Source organism: Marmota monax, unplaced genomic scaffold, assembly GCF_021218885.2.
Source record: "Marmota monax isolate L192 unplaced genomic scaffold, Marmota_monax_Labrador192_F-V1.1 WCK01_AAM20220418_F8-fsc00126, whole genome shotgun sequence".
Lineage (NCBI taxonomy): Eukaryota > Metazoa > Chordata > Mammalia > Rodentia > Sciuridae > Marmota > Marmota monax.
The window spans coordinates 4,194,090-4,209,323 of record NW_026695245.1 but is presented as its reverse complement, the minus strand read 5'-3'; the positions used below and the strand labels follow the sequence as shown (position 1 = coordinate 4,209,323).

Below are 15,234 nucleotides of genomic sequence, written 5' to 3'. Positions count from 1 at the left end.
AATCATTAATTATCTGCAAGTATCAGAAGCCAAAAGAGAGAGAAGAGGTATCCCCATATCTCTCAGAGCTATAAATTCCAGAAAAGTCTCTTAGGAATGGCAGTTGTAGGACCCAGACTCCAGAGGTGCTTCTGAGCAACCGGCACAGAGATTGTGTGTGAACCAATGATCCAACCTTGTCCACACTCGGAACAACTGCTTAAGACAAGCTGTTTCTTGCCTCCAGAATTCTGTATTCTGCAGGTCAAAACAGGTCCCATGAAGAAGGTGATCCTGAGGACCTGCTTTCTTGCTGTAAGAGGAGGTGGGAAGCAGGCCGTGTTGGAATGAGGGTCATTCATGCTGGAGACCCTAGGAAATGTCAACTACCCATCCCCCATGAGACTTTATATGCTGCCCTAGAGGCCTCTTTAGGCCTCATGGATGGGAACAAGGCAGGAAGCAGATGGCCAAAAGGAGGGAGCAGGTCTGATGAACCCTCTCCTTACCCACTTAACATCTTTCATTTACCATCTTAGAAAGAAGTTTGGAAATAGAAACGCAAACCCTTCCGTATGTAAACTTTATGACATTTTGAACTTTCTGGTTTACCTGTTGGCCTCACATTCTGAGTTTTTGGCAAACTTTGTTTGCTCCCCTAATTGCTTTGGAGCAAAACCCTGGACCACCAGAAAAGATCTATGTACCATTTTCATGGACAAGAAAGTAGAAACCAGCTGGGTGCAGTAGTGCATGCCTGTAATCTCAGTGGCTCAGGAGGCTGAGACAGCAGAATTGCAAGTTCAAAGCCAGCCTCAGCAACTTAGCAAGGCCCTAAGCAACTCAGTGAGACCCTGTCTCTAAATAAAATACAAAATAGAGCTGGGGATGTGGCTCAGTGGTCGAGTGCCCCTGAGTTCAATCCCTGGTACCCAGAAAAAAGAAAAAAAGAAAGTAGAAACCAGATCAGAGGGACAACTGCAAAGTGGGACAAAAGGAAAGATTTCTCAAAGTGGGAAGTGAGTGGTGGGGTTTTTCCCCCCTTAAAGGACACGATGAATGACAGCTGTCCCTCATTCCTCCTTCTTCTTCTTTTTAAAAATACAACATTTCACTTAGGACATCTGCATCTATGGTCATAAGTGAGGCAGGGCTAACACTGTGTTACCTTGCAATGTGGTCATCTGGTTTTAAAAACAAGGCTACACTAAAGCACAAGAGTGAGTCCACCTGCTTCACTGTTTTCCTATAAAGGATAAAGCATTCTTGAACATGAAAGTTGACCCTGATTCCAAGGCCCCTGGACCTGGAGATTCTAGTTGTGGTAGCCTTTAAGAGCCCAGTCAAGTCTTTTATTGCGTCTTAAAAGTTTTCCATGTATACGGTTTCCAAAAATGTATCTCATCTAGTTTCCCAATAGATTAGCATTTAGCCATTTGGAGACATGATTTTATAGTGTGTGTGCCTGCTTTCATTATGTTCCTTTTTATTCTTATTTTTATTGTCGTTTTTTTCTCTCTTGTTTTTCCTTCCTTGGTCTTGACCCAAATTAACTACCTTGTTAATCCCTCTTTCCTATTGCAACCTCTTGGACATTTCCTGGAATGGTGCTAATTGAGATGCACTTCTTGGCACTGAGGGGAAGAGCGCAGCCTACTGCTGGATGTCAGTGTGGTGGCAATGTGGTATAAGGGAACGCTTCTCTACGTCTGTGAAGGGCCCCCTGGACACTTCTATTTCTTCACCACTATTGTCATTCCTTTGTCCATTTTTATCAGCTACATGAGGCCCTTTTTTGATCAGTTTCTCTCCTTTTTCCAGTTTTCTCCTTTTTGCCTCTTTCAGCCTGGGAAGAGGGACACCTCCCTTGCTCTGCCACACCCACAGCTTGGGGCTGGTGTCTCTGTCCCACAGGAGCTCCTTCAGCCTAGGAGGATTCCCGGCAGCCGTGACACAGGCCGCTGGCCTGCTTCTTCCTATTAACTGCACCATTTGCCAACAAAAACACATCTTCAAATTTTCAAACCAGTCCTGACTTGCAAACAAGATTGGTTTTGGTAAACCACGCTGGTGCCTGCACCATCTGCTCCTTCCTGGAAATGTTTGTGTAGCCTCCCGCCTTTCTCCTGAGCCATGTTCTAAAACTTCTTGGACATTTTTCTCTTTCAATGAGTGAGTTTGCTGCTGGCTGAGATGCTCAATGAAAATCTTAGAAATAGGTGTGTCTTATTTCTGTCACAAATGTACAGTGAAGTTGTTTGCCTGGCAGAGCCACCAGGCAGTGGGGCGTGCCACTCTTTCAGGAAGAACTGTCAGTTGCTTAGGCTGCTCCACTTGGCTCTCCTTTCCCCACCAGCCCTGACAGTCAGCTCTCCTTTTAGGGGCATTTTCTTTCTGTTTCTTCTTCTCTCTTTTGCACAGAGTTGCTGTAGTCTTACCAATTCACAAAAGCCAATTCTTAAGAAAGGGCATGCAGCAGGCAGCCATGCCTCTGAGCAAGGTTGACATGGGGCAGCTGGGCATCCTGGCTTACCCACTGAGAGAATTGCTCCCACATCAGCCTCACCGCGTGTGAGGTTCAAATTCATGGCTCAGCAAAATGGCAGATTTCTGTGCACCATGAGCTTTCATTGGCCTAACCTACAGTGCCCTTGTTAAATGTGGTCACATCAATGGTCCACTCCATTTCTCATTCCACCAGGGAGGAAAGAGAAGCCAGGAGAAGCTGAGTGGTCCAAGCCTAGGTGCAGAATGTTTCACACAAAGTCACCAAGGGGCAGAACCTGAGAGGTGGAAGGGACAGCCTTAGTTCATAAGTAGGATACTGTGGCCCAGAGATGGTGACTTGCTCCAGGAACCCTTCTGGTTTGCAACAGCAAGGGGTAGAACAAAGGCCTTGACCCCTAGGTTAACCTTTTCTCATAGCCAGGAGCACAAGCAAGGGCTCACACAAGCCCCACACTGCTTAAAAGGGAAGAACCCACTGAAAGTAGAAACTCAAATGGTTATTTGCACATCTGTGTTCATAACAGCATTATGTACAACAATCAGATGCAACAACCCAAGTGTCCACTGAGGGCTGGACAGACAGAATGTGGTACAGACATCTGACAGGATATGATTCAGCCAGAGAGAGAGAGGAGATTCTGAAACGTTACCAAATGGATGAACCCTGAAGACACTGTGCTGAGTGAAATAAGCCAGTCACAGAAAGACAAAAACTGCTTCCACTTATATGAGGTACTTAGTCATCCAACTCAGAGAAACTCACAAAGACAAAGTTAAAGTTTGGGAAAAAAACAAATTTATGGACATGGGTAATAGATGCACAACAATATAATGCTGATGAACTGTCCATTTAAAAATGGTGAAGATGGTAAAACCTATGTTTATTTTAACACACACACACAGAATCTACATCCTTCTCTCTGACTGAATTTTTAATTTTTACCCACTCCCCCAACTTTGCCCGACTAAATCTCAAGGCTCCTCTCTAGGCTCCTCTGAAATAAGGACTCTTCAGAATTGCTATGGTTTGTCCCCTGAGCTCAGGTGGGAATTTAACCCCAAAAGTCTCATGTCAATAGCAGCAAGAGGGTGGAAACTAAGTCCAGCCACAGTGTTTAGAGGTGGGGCCTTTGGGAAGTAGTTAGGAGCAGATAAGGTCATTAAGGTGGGAACCCTTGACTATAATCCTGATGGCTCTATACAAAGAGGGAGAGAGACCAGACATAAACATGCATGTCCCCCATCTGTTACCATCTGAGGCCTCGTGCCACCTTGGGACTCTGCCAGCAAGAAGTTCAGCACTAGAACTACTGATGCCAGTGCAATGCCCTTGAACCTCCAAAACTATGAGCTAAATAAATGTTTTTTTCTTTACTTGCCTCAGGTATTTTGTTATAGTAACAAAAAATGGGTCCACCAGGAACCTTTCCCAAGTGCCCTGTTGCTTGACCTGTTCTCCCCCCAGCATTTGTTCTCCCTACCTGGGCGAGAGCCTCACAAACTGCCTACTGTTTTGTCTCTTTGTCACTGATGTATTTACAAGTCAATCTCCCCTCTCCAGTCTGTGAACCTGAGGTCAAAGACATTAAACCATCCCAGCCTGGAGCTCAGTCGGCATCTACTAAGGAAGGAAAGACTGAGAGCCACTGCTGATCTCTCAGTCACCCACACAAGAAACAGGCACAGTACTTTTGCTTGTTAGGAGGGTCAGCTCTGAGGGAGAGGTTCTTCAAGAGCTTGAAAACTTATAATTTGCTCTGAAACATATGTAGAAGCATTTCATTTCAACCCAGAAACAAAATTTCTTCTCATTTTGGAGGAAAAAAAAAACTTTAAACAGAGGGGTCAAGTAGGAAGAGTCTACTTTTTCCTATTGGAAATACCTTGGGGTACTGGAATACCTTGGGAGCTTAGAAAGGAGTGTGTGTGTGTGTGTGTGTGTGTGTGTTGTGTGAAGAGCATAACTTTAATTCCTAATTTCCAGCTCCTTGAAGGCAAGGTCACCAAATGCCAAATGGACCACAGAGCAGTACCAAGAACATGTAAGCACAGAACTGATCCCAGCCTTCATTTCTCTGTCTAGATCCCAAGAGCTTCACTGCCCCTTCCACCAGTATTTGCCAAACACTAGTTGCAGGAATGTAGGGGTTTTGACATTTGTTTGTCTTGGGGGCTTCCTGAATGTCTCAGTTCATTTTCTGCTATAATAGAACATCATCGATGAGGCAATTAATAAAGAACAGAGATCCATTTGCTAAGGTTCTGGAGGCTGGGTGGTCTAAGAGCATGGCAGTGGCTTCTGGATAGGGCCTTTATGGTGTGTCACAACTCACAGAAGGGCAACAGAGCATGTGCAAGACAGAGAGAGGAAACTGGGCTGAGCTCAGCTGTTTTTTATTTTTTTTTATTTTTTAGTTGTAGTTGGACACAATATCTTTATTTCACTTATTTATATATATATATATATATATATATATATATATATATATATATATATATGAGGTGAGTGCTCTACCACTGAGCCACAACCCCAGCCTCTCAACTGTTTTTAATCAGGAAACTATTCCAAGACAACAGCTTTAATTCATTCATGGCAGAACTCTTGTGATTTAATCATCTCTTAAAGGTTGCCACCTGTTAATACTGTTACAATGGCAAATTAAATTTCAACATGAGTTTGGAGGGGACAATCAAACCATAGCACTGAATATCATCTGATTAGAGTACAAGGTCTCAAACAGGACCCTTTAGGGAGGAGCACTAAGGTTGGAACCACAGAAGGAGCCCTCAACCATTCCATACTCTCTCACTGCACCCCAATCACCCAGGGCCACCCAATCCACAGGATGGGACCCTGCTTTTATCCTGACTCCAGAGTTATACCAGGTTCCCTCTTAGCATTCCACACTTCATTCTGGTCTCCAATCTGGGAAGGGAGCTTTCCAGCCTGCCTGGCTCTGGCCAGTCCTTGGCCTCTTGACTACAGCCTTGACTTACACCAGAGTCATAGAACTGGTCTTCCAGAAGGACTGATCAATGATGATTGGTGTCCCATTGTACCAATTAACCCTTCATCCAAACAACAGACATCAATCCCAGTGAATCTCACTCCATGATGATGGCACAAAACCAAGCTTCCAACATTTCCAAGCTGACAATCAGGTCCTAGATGTTACAGACCCTACTGCAACGAGCTTACCCTGGGAATCCATGAAGGGCTCGAACCCCTTTGAAATCTCCCACCACCTTCAATGAAATGATATTGCCCAACACACTAGACACAAATTTAACTTTGTCCTCCAAAAATGTCAATAAAAGCATAAATATTTAAAACAAAACAAGACAAAAAAAAAGCCTTTAAAATGACTAAAGTCTGCCCCTAAAAAAGACTTCAAGTTACTCTTGGAACTCACCATTCAAAAGACATTAAGAAATAACCATTATTGCCAATTATTGTTCTTGCTTTTAAAAAGCATTTTAAAACATGCAGATTTTTCCTAAAGAAGAGTCGAATCGTCTGAGGCCTGTGTCCTTCACACACTCAGACCTGAAAAACAAACACCAGAACCTGCCCCACACCGAGCAATGCCAACCACAGCAGAACTCAACGCCACGTGCCGACTGCAGGGCTTTGAACTTCCTGGCTTTGTCAACGGATGTCATAACCTCTGTGTTATTTAAACAGATTTTGGTATTTAAAGTGGATCAGATTTGTTTTTTAAACATTCATTTCGATCCTGAGACAAATTTTCTGTTTAAGGGAAATAAGGGGGAGGAGGAGAGAGTGTTAGTGGGAACCTGCCAGATAGTGAGGCATCTGTGGGAGAATTAGAGGCAGGATTATTTTTTAGTATTTTTTTAAGTACATATGACTCTTAAGTACATATGACACACGTAAGACCATCCATTGTCCGTTCCTTCAGAATCAGTTAAGTCACGCACCTCCCTGTTAAGCTGGCTGTCATTTTTTTCAAACACAGCTTCATAGTGTCATCTTGCCTTCACTCAGAGAGTTCTCCCTGCCTGGAATAATTTCACAGGCCCGTCCACACGATTCCTACTCACAGCTCCAAAGTCCATTCCTAGAAAACTTTTCCTGACCTGAACTCCATTTACACACATGAATGGATCGGGCACACCCCACCTCCCTACTTCACATGACAAACTCCACTGAAATGTATGGTCTCTTGAATCAGGTTGTGCTTTTCAGCTTTGAATGTCCAGGGGCTAACAACAGAGACCTGGTGTGATGTGCACCTGTTAGATTTTGTACAACTGCACTAGACATCGGTGGTGATCTAGTGGTAATATAACCTCTACGATCACAGTATTGTTTGTTGTTTAAATCTCTTTTCACATCTGAAGGACAACTGGCCCTGAGAACTTGACAACCACAGGGACACTCTCTCTGCCCTTCCCCATTGATCAATGACCTCCACAGGACTAGAAAGAGCTCCACAGAAAGGATCTGAGACTGGATCTCTCTGGTTCCAAGTCCAAACAAGCCAGTGAATGTTCTCACTAGGTCCAGGGGCAGTTGGCTAACTATGACTAGAGAGGCAGAGTCATCTAAGAATACAGAAGATCATTCTTCAACTTCAAGGCTGGAGCACAGGAAGGAACATTTCCCCCGAAGAAGGTATGGAAAGTGCTGGTGGACAGAACAATAGATATCATCTATCTGTCATGCAAAGTGTGGTCCAGACAAGCTGCACCATTATCAACAGGGAGTTTGGAGGGCTGCAGAAGCTCAGAGTCTAACCCAGACCTACTAACAGCCACTGCATTGGACCAATGCCCACGCGATAGCAGGTGCTGTTCTAGACCTTCAATTCCAGCAACATGGCACCAAGACCTATTTTCTCAGCCTGCTATGTGAACGCCCGGCCACATCTTCATGAACAGTGAACTTGCTCTCTCATAGACCACAGAGCTGGAAGTTTGTGTGGACAGTCTTGGAGTCCAGGTAGAAAACTCACATATGAATGCTACTAATCCAGCCTTCCTTTTAGGTAACTGAGGAAATCTAATGTAAAGTTTATAATCGGAGACCCGGCTTTTACTTCTAGTATCAAGGAACTAGTCCATATCCATGAGATAGAAACCGCAGCTAAGGCTGAGAACTCTATTTGGCATTATTCAAATATTCAATTAACTCTTATTACCCAACTGGTGATTTATTACCAGGATCAGTATAATTATTAATGAGCAACATCTCACACTAACCTCCAGACATGGCTATTAATAGTCTTTGGTATCGCCTCATTTAAAACATAGGAACCATTAGTTTTGTCAGACATCAGGAAAACATTTATTGTAAGCACAATGGAACTGAGAACACAGAAGAGGGACAAAAGAGATTAGGCTTATGTGAAGGCAAGATCAATTTTAATCCTGGAAAAATCTTAGGTGACTTTTACCAAACTCCAACATTTTATGGGAGAAGAAATAGGAGAGAAAAAAATTTTTTTAAATGTAATGTGAGTATCTAGGTCATGGAAGAAAATAACCAGAATGAGGACATAAAATATTCCAGACATCAGCCTTCACAGTGCCACATGTGTGATCTCATGAGATCCCCACGACATCACTGCACAGGAGGGTGCTTAACCCATTTTCACAGATGAAAACATCAAAGCTCACAAGGGTAAATATCTTGCTCAGAGTACATAGTTACAAGGGGAGAGTTGGGACTAAAACCAAGTTCTCCTGAGTCCTGTGCCAAGCCTCCTTCCCACCTCTATGTTGACCCGCCAGGGCAGCTTTGCTAAGCCCTGGAGATGTCAGTGTGGCTCAGTGGTTCTCAACTTTGACTCCATATCCAGACTTTTGTGAGAAGTTAAAATACAAATAACTCACTAATATTCTGTTGCATGTCAATCAAATAGAGATTTGTTAGAGACCCTGGTATGGATGGTTTTTAGACGCTCTCCTTGTAATAAACACAAGGTTGAATCTCCCAGTTGTTGATAGATCACTAGTTGGAGTAAAAATATCCATAAAATTGTCAAAAATCACAGGACCACTTTATAACATTGATGAAATAAGCCAGAACACGGTCAAACAAGACCCCATCATCACTACCTGCATCATCACTGTGACTGTCATTAACTACACCATTTTACATTTCCCACCAGCAGTGTATGCAGGTTTCAATTTCTTCCCATTCTTGTTATTACCTTTTTTTTTTTTTTTTTGGTCATCATAATAAAGTGATATCTCATGTGGTTTTGCCTTGCATTTCCCCGATGACTAGTAATATTGAGTACTTTTTCATGGACTTGTTGGCCATCTTTTCATGGACTTATTCATCTTCTTCAAAGAACTGTCTAGATCCTTTGTCCCTCAAAAAATTGGGTTATCTTTTATTATTGAGGTATAAGAATTTTTTACAAATTCTAGATACAAGTCTTACATCAGATATATGATTTGTTTGAGCTTATCCTTTACAGTTCAAAAGTTCTTAATTTTAATGAAGTTCAATTGAACTACTTCTACTTTGTGTGTGTGTGTGTGTGTGTGTGTGTGTGGTGCTGGGGATTGAACCCAGGGCCTTGTGCATGCTAGGCTACCACTCCACCAACTAAGCAATATTCCTAGACCCTTGAACTAGTTTTTGTTATGCTTTTTGGTGTCATGGTCACATTTTAAGTAACAAAGAACTCTAAATCACTTCATCCAACATCTTAATGAACATTATGCATTCATCATAGTTAGGTTTTCCATTTTATAGAAAAGTTATTCTCTTGTAACATCTATATTCTATTCTAGAACATGATCAATCCAAAATATGCATGACTGCATTTGATTTATAATGACTTAAATCTGAGGTTTTGTGACTCAATAGAAATCTGAGAATAAGGAGATCAAACAAGCAAAAGAGTCTAGAAAAATCTTCCATACTAATTCTCCAAATATTTTCATGGTAATTTTGAAGAGGTTGGTAACAAGTTCTTTAAAGCAGAAACAGGAATGGAGTAGGGAGATGATCCAATGTCTCCCCTTATTTTGTTAGCACTTTAAAGATGTCATTTCTTTGCATATTGGTGCTCATAGTTTAGTTAAAAAGTCAGCCTTCCAATGCTTATGGTTGCTTCCTCAATTTTAAATAATTTCTTTTTTCTCTACTTGATTTTAAGATTTTCTCTTTATATCTCATTTTCAGCAGTTTGACTAGGATATGCTTAATTATGGTTTGGGGGGCTTTTTTATTTTGTTTTTTTTATACTATGTTTGGGATTTGGCGAGCTTCTTGAAGCTGTGGGTTGATGTGTTGCAATACTTTTGGAAAATTCTCAGTTATTATCCCTTCAAATATTGCTTCTGCTCAACCTCTTCCTACTGTTCTTCTGGAACTCCAATTAAACATATATTAGGGGCTGAGGTTGTAGCTCAGCAGTAGAGCACTTGCCTAGCATGTGTGAGGCACTGGGTTCAATCCTCAGCACCACATAAAAATAAAGGTATACAAAATGGAAGTGTTTAAATATATATATGTATATGTAAGTGTGTGTGTGTGTGTGTGTGTGTGTGTGTGTGTGTGTGTCTCTTTTAAGTATTTACCCCATGTCTCTTGTACATTGTTCTATGCTTTCCATTATTTTTTTTCCTCTGTGCTTCACTCTGAGTATTGCTATTGACCTTGAGTTCACTAATCCTGCTACATTGTATCTAGAACTGCTCTTAGATCTAACCCATCTATTAATTTCAGATGTATTTTTCAGCTCTATTACTTCTTTATTACAGATTCCAATTTTGCATTGAAATTCTCTCCACATTCTGTCCATATTTTCCTCTTTAACACAATATCCAGTCTTTGTAAAGTTATTGCTAATTCCAATGTGTGGCTCATTTGTGGGTTTGTTTCTATGATTTCTCCCATTTGATTTTCAGACACATTTTCCTGTCTATTTTTCACATGTCTATATCTTTAATTGTGTGCTGGACACTGTGTGTAAAACAACTATGGAGACTAGATGACACCTTCTACTAGCAAGTTTTTCCTCGAATAGGAGATGGCCTCAATGCACTCAGGGACTAAGAGACTCAGATATGGGTTGCAGCTTTAGTAACTTAGTCCACTTTTACTTTATCTAGACTCTCAGGTGTGATCTTCCCAAAGTTATGTTTAAAAGCTTGGTGGATCTCTGTCTCCTCATTCATGAAAGTTCTGCCATTCAAAGGCTTTTTTTTTTTTTTAGTATTTATTTTTTAGTTGTAGTTGAACACAATACCTTTATTTTATTTATTTTTATGTGGTACTGAGGATCAAAGCCAGGGCCTTGCACGTGCAAGGCGAGCACTCTACGCTGAGCCCCAACCCCAACACCATTCAAAGGTTTTGACCTTAGCTATTTAGCCTTCCATCCCAGGCAGGTTCAAAATCTGGAAACTGTCTTTATCAGATGACACACATTTGTCTCAGGCCCTTCCTTCTAGCAGGACTTTGTCTCCTACACACCCCAAGAGTTTTCTGTTTGCCTTTCTGAGTCAACCTGCAATCTCTCCACTGCCCCAGAACTCAGCAACCACCTCAAGAGAAAACTGGAGTTCCCCCAGTTTCCAAACCATCAAGCCAGTTCCATATGAGTGCTAAAAATTCTGCTGGTTTCTCTTTCCCTGAGAATATCTCTTCCTCTTGGACAAAGCCACATCCTTAGTTCACAGCCAGAAAGAGCAAATATTCTCCCTCCTTCCCCACCCCCACCTGCGTGAAGACTCAGTATAGTTAGGTGGGCTTCTTTTCACTCTGGAAATCTACTTAATTTCACTCTTATTGCATTCTGCCATTTTCTTAAAAATTCAGTTTTTGCAATTTATCTGTTTTTCCCCAGTCATTTCTGTTGTTGCAAGCAAGGTATGACACCCTTAAGTGGAAGGTGTCCCTTTATTATGTACAAATGAAAACAGACCCAGAGAGATCTGAGCCACTGATTTTTCAAGCCAGGCCTGACCAACTGCTATTTTCCTGGAGCTACTGAATGCCAGGGTGCGGCAAGGAGGGGAGGATTTGTGTAGTTTGTTCTGAATCTCTTTCTGATTACTGACATCTATTCATCATTACCATTTTAATTAACTTTAAAAAAAATCACAGTGTGGAATTTTGTATACACCAGCTTGGGGCAATAGGCCTTTCTTTCTCTTCAGACATGTGTGACCGATGGTGACGACCAGGGCAGTTTGGAGGCAAGAGGCATATTCAGTTCCTTTTTCTCTTGGTTCCATTTCTGCCCAAGGGGGAAGGAACCCGTCTGCCTCCACTTTCATCCTTTCGTTCTCTTTCAACTTCACTCCGAGGTGAAGAACTGTTCATCTGACTGTGTACATTTGCCAAGATCATTATACTAGTTAGTGGGATTCCAGAGTTGTAAAGGTGGGAACCCACACTCCATGTGGTCTCTTTTCTCTCAAATCCATGCAATAATACTCTCTTGACTCTCTGCCTCTGTGGGTTGCAGGGAGCAGAAAGCTTGATGTCTCTCAGCCATGGCTGAGTTGGTGTTATTTTCAACCCAACTTTGTTTGCCACTTGCCGACTACTCCTTGTCCATATGTTCTCTTGGTCTACATTCCAAGAAGGGAGGAGGAGTGGGTAGTAGAATTCAAGCATCAAAACCCTGAAATTTTGGGTTTTCCCCAGTGCTAAGGATCATACCCAGCACATACTAGGCAAGTGCTCTACCACTGAGCAACACCTGAACCCTGAACTCTATAACACAGGCAGACCTTCAGAGAGCTCCTCTGAGTTGAGTGTCCAGCATTTCCTTTTGGTACCCACATTTCTTGGCATATTAATGAGTCTGTTGAAATGGTGTTTCGTGGTACCTTTGGAGAGCTTCTTCCCTCTCTTTTTTGGGTGCTTGGCTTCAGCTCATTCTAAGATACCTGATTAGGCTAATTATTTTACTACTGTAATTTTTTTCAAATAGAGGGGGACTACAAGTTAACTAACTATTGTTTATTCTTTACTAAGTATAAGTTAAATTATATATATATATATATATATATATACACACACACACATATATATATACATATACACATACATACATATATGTATGTATCCACAAACCAAAAAGTCCTGATAGTTCTGACCATACAATTCTTAGCTCTTACTGCAAAATGTCAGTGTGTCATTTGTGAACCCATGTATGTATGTGTGTACATCCATAACTTTTTGTGGTACTGGGGATTGAACTCAGGGCCTTGTTCATGCTATATTCCAACCTTTACAGATACATTTAGAACATCCAGTTGTACAAGATAAATAGAGAATTTGAGACTATTCTATTTCCCCAAAATTCCATTCAGCAACAGCCTGGTGTGAAATCTTAGAATAATTCTTCATTCTAGTACTTTTCACTTTCTTGGTTTCACTTTCCTCAGTCAATGTTCACACCTACTATCAGACTTATTTGCAGAAAGATGGATTTCTGCCAGTTACTCTTGAAACTTCTGTCCTGCTAATTAAAAAGTTCTATCAGACTTCCAAGTTCAGGGTTACCCTGTGTTGCTGGCAAGGAAGCGCATGTGGCTAAGCTATTTTTATTTTCTAGTTACTTTGATTCAATCAAAGTATAAATATAATCTTTGCAGACTACTTTTAGAAATAAGGTAAATTTTTGTGCTATGGGTGTCCTATTGAGGAATTTGGAGCCCGACCCCACCGAATGTAGATCGTAGCCAACTTTTTCTTCTATCAGACGGCGCATCTCTGATTTGATATCAAGCTCCTTGATCCATTTTGAATTCACTTTTGTGCATGGCGAGAGAAAGGGATTCAGTTTCATTTTGTTGCATATGGATTTCCAGTTTTCCCAGCACCATTTGTTGAAGATGCTATCCTTCCTCCATTGCATGCTTTTAGCCCCTTTATCAAATATAAGATAGTTGTAGTTTTGTGGATTGGTTTCTGTGTCCTCTATTCTGTACCATTGGTCCACCCGCCTGTTTTGGTACCAGTACCATGCTGTTTTTGTTACTATTGCTCTGTAGTATAGTTTGAAGTCTGGTATCGCTATACCGCCTGATTCACACTTCTTGCTATAGCACAAAAGTTAATAACTAGAATCAACGAATGGGACTTACTCAAACTAAAAAGTTTTTTCTCAGCAAAAGAAACAATAAGAGAGGTAAATAGGGAGCCTACATCCTGGGAACAAATCTTTACTCCTCACACTTCAGATAGAGCCCTAATATCCAGAGTATACAAAGAACTCAAAAAATTAGACAATAAGAGAACAAACAACCCAATCAACAAATGGGCCAAGGACCTGAACAGACACTTCTCAGAGGAGGACACACAGTCAATCAACAAGTACATGAAAAAATGCTCAACATCTCTAGCTGTCAGAGAAATGCAAATCAAAACCACCCTAAGATACCATCTCACTCCAGTAAGACTGGCAGCCATTAGGAAGTCAAACAACAACAAGTGCTGGCGAGGATGTGGGGAAAAGGGTACACTTGTACATTGCTGGTGGGACTGCAGATTGGTGCAGCCAATTTGGAAAGCAGTATGGAGATTTCTTGGAAAGCTGGGAATGGAGCCACCATTTGACCCAGCTATTCCCCTTCTTGGTCTATTCCCTAAAGACCTAAAAAGAGCATGCTACAGGGACACTGCTACATCGATGTTCATAGCAGCACAGTTCACAATAGCAAGACTGTGGAACCAACCTAGATGCCCTTCAATAGACGAATGGATAAAAAAATGTGGCATTTATACACAATGGAGTATTACTCTGCATTAAAAAATGACAAAATCATAGAATTTACAGGGAAATGGATGGCATTAGAGCAGATTATGCTAAGTGAAGCTAGCCAATCCCTAAAAAACAAATGCCAAATGTCTTCTTTGATATAAGGAAAGTAACTAAGAACAGAGTAGGGACGAAGAACAGGAGAAGAAGATTAACATTTAACAGGGATGAGAGGTGGGAGGGAAAGGGAGAGAGAAGGGAAATTGCACGGTAATGGAAGGAGACCCTCAGGGTTATACAGTGGAGGGGGTAGAGAGAGAGGGGGGGGGGGGGAGAGGTGGGGAGGGGGGAGGGTGGATGATGGGAAAGGCAGCGGAGCACAACAGACACTAGTATGGCAATTTGTAAATCAATGGATGTGTAACTGATGTGAATCTGCAATCTGTGTATGGGGTGAAGGTGGGAGTTCATAACCCACTTGAATCAAAGTGTGGAATATGATATGTCAAGAAATTTGTAATGTTTTGAACAACCCACAATAAAAAATTTAAAAAAAAAAAAAAAGAAATAAGGTAAATTTAAACTCAAACAAGCTTTATCTATAAGCACCATAATTATACTTACCCAAGGCCATGGAGATTTTTTTTTCATCTTCTTTTGATATAACATTAATTTCCATTCAGGTTATTGTTCTACTTTGCCATAACAGAGGTAAAATTATTGATGTGCCAAAAGATATACCTCAAGACCTTGGTGTCCAATATCTCCTTGCAATGTTCAAAGATAGGAAACATGATGTCCATCTGGTAAAACCCCTTCACAGCTTGTGACTGACTGGCCACCTTTCTTTAGCCAAGCAATTCCTCAAGGAGCATCAGCTGGAAGAAGTGAGCCCTCTGCATGATATGAAAGGCTGAACCCTGGCTCCAAACTGGGGTCTAAAGGACAACAGTGAGAACTCCCTGGAAACATACAAGGCTTGCACAAGACTCAGTCACCGGCCGAATTCTACTAGAGGGACTGACACAAACCAAAAAGACCTGAC

The 15,234-nt window shown here is 41.5% G+C and overlaps 1 protein-coding gene across 1 annotated transcript in view; it reads right to left on the bottom strand.

The window, feature by feature from the left end:
- Positions 1–15,234, bottom strand: part of Tmem241 (transmembrane protein 241) — a 120,696-nt gene that overhangs the window by 10,911 nt on the left and 94,551 nt on the right. The window lies entirely within an intron of this gene.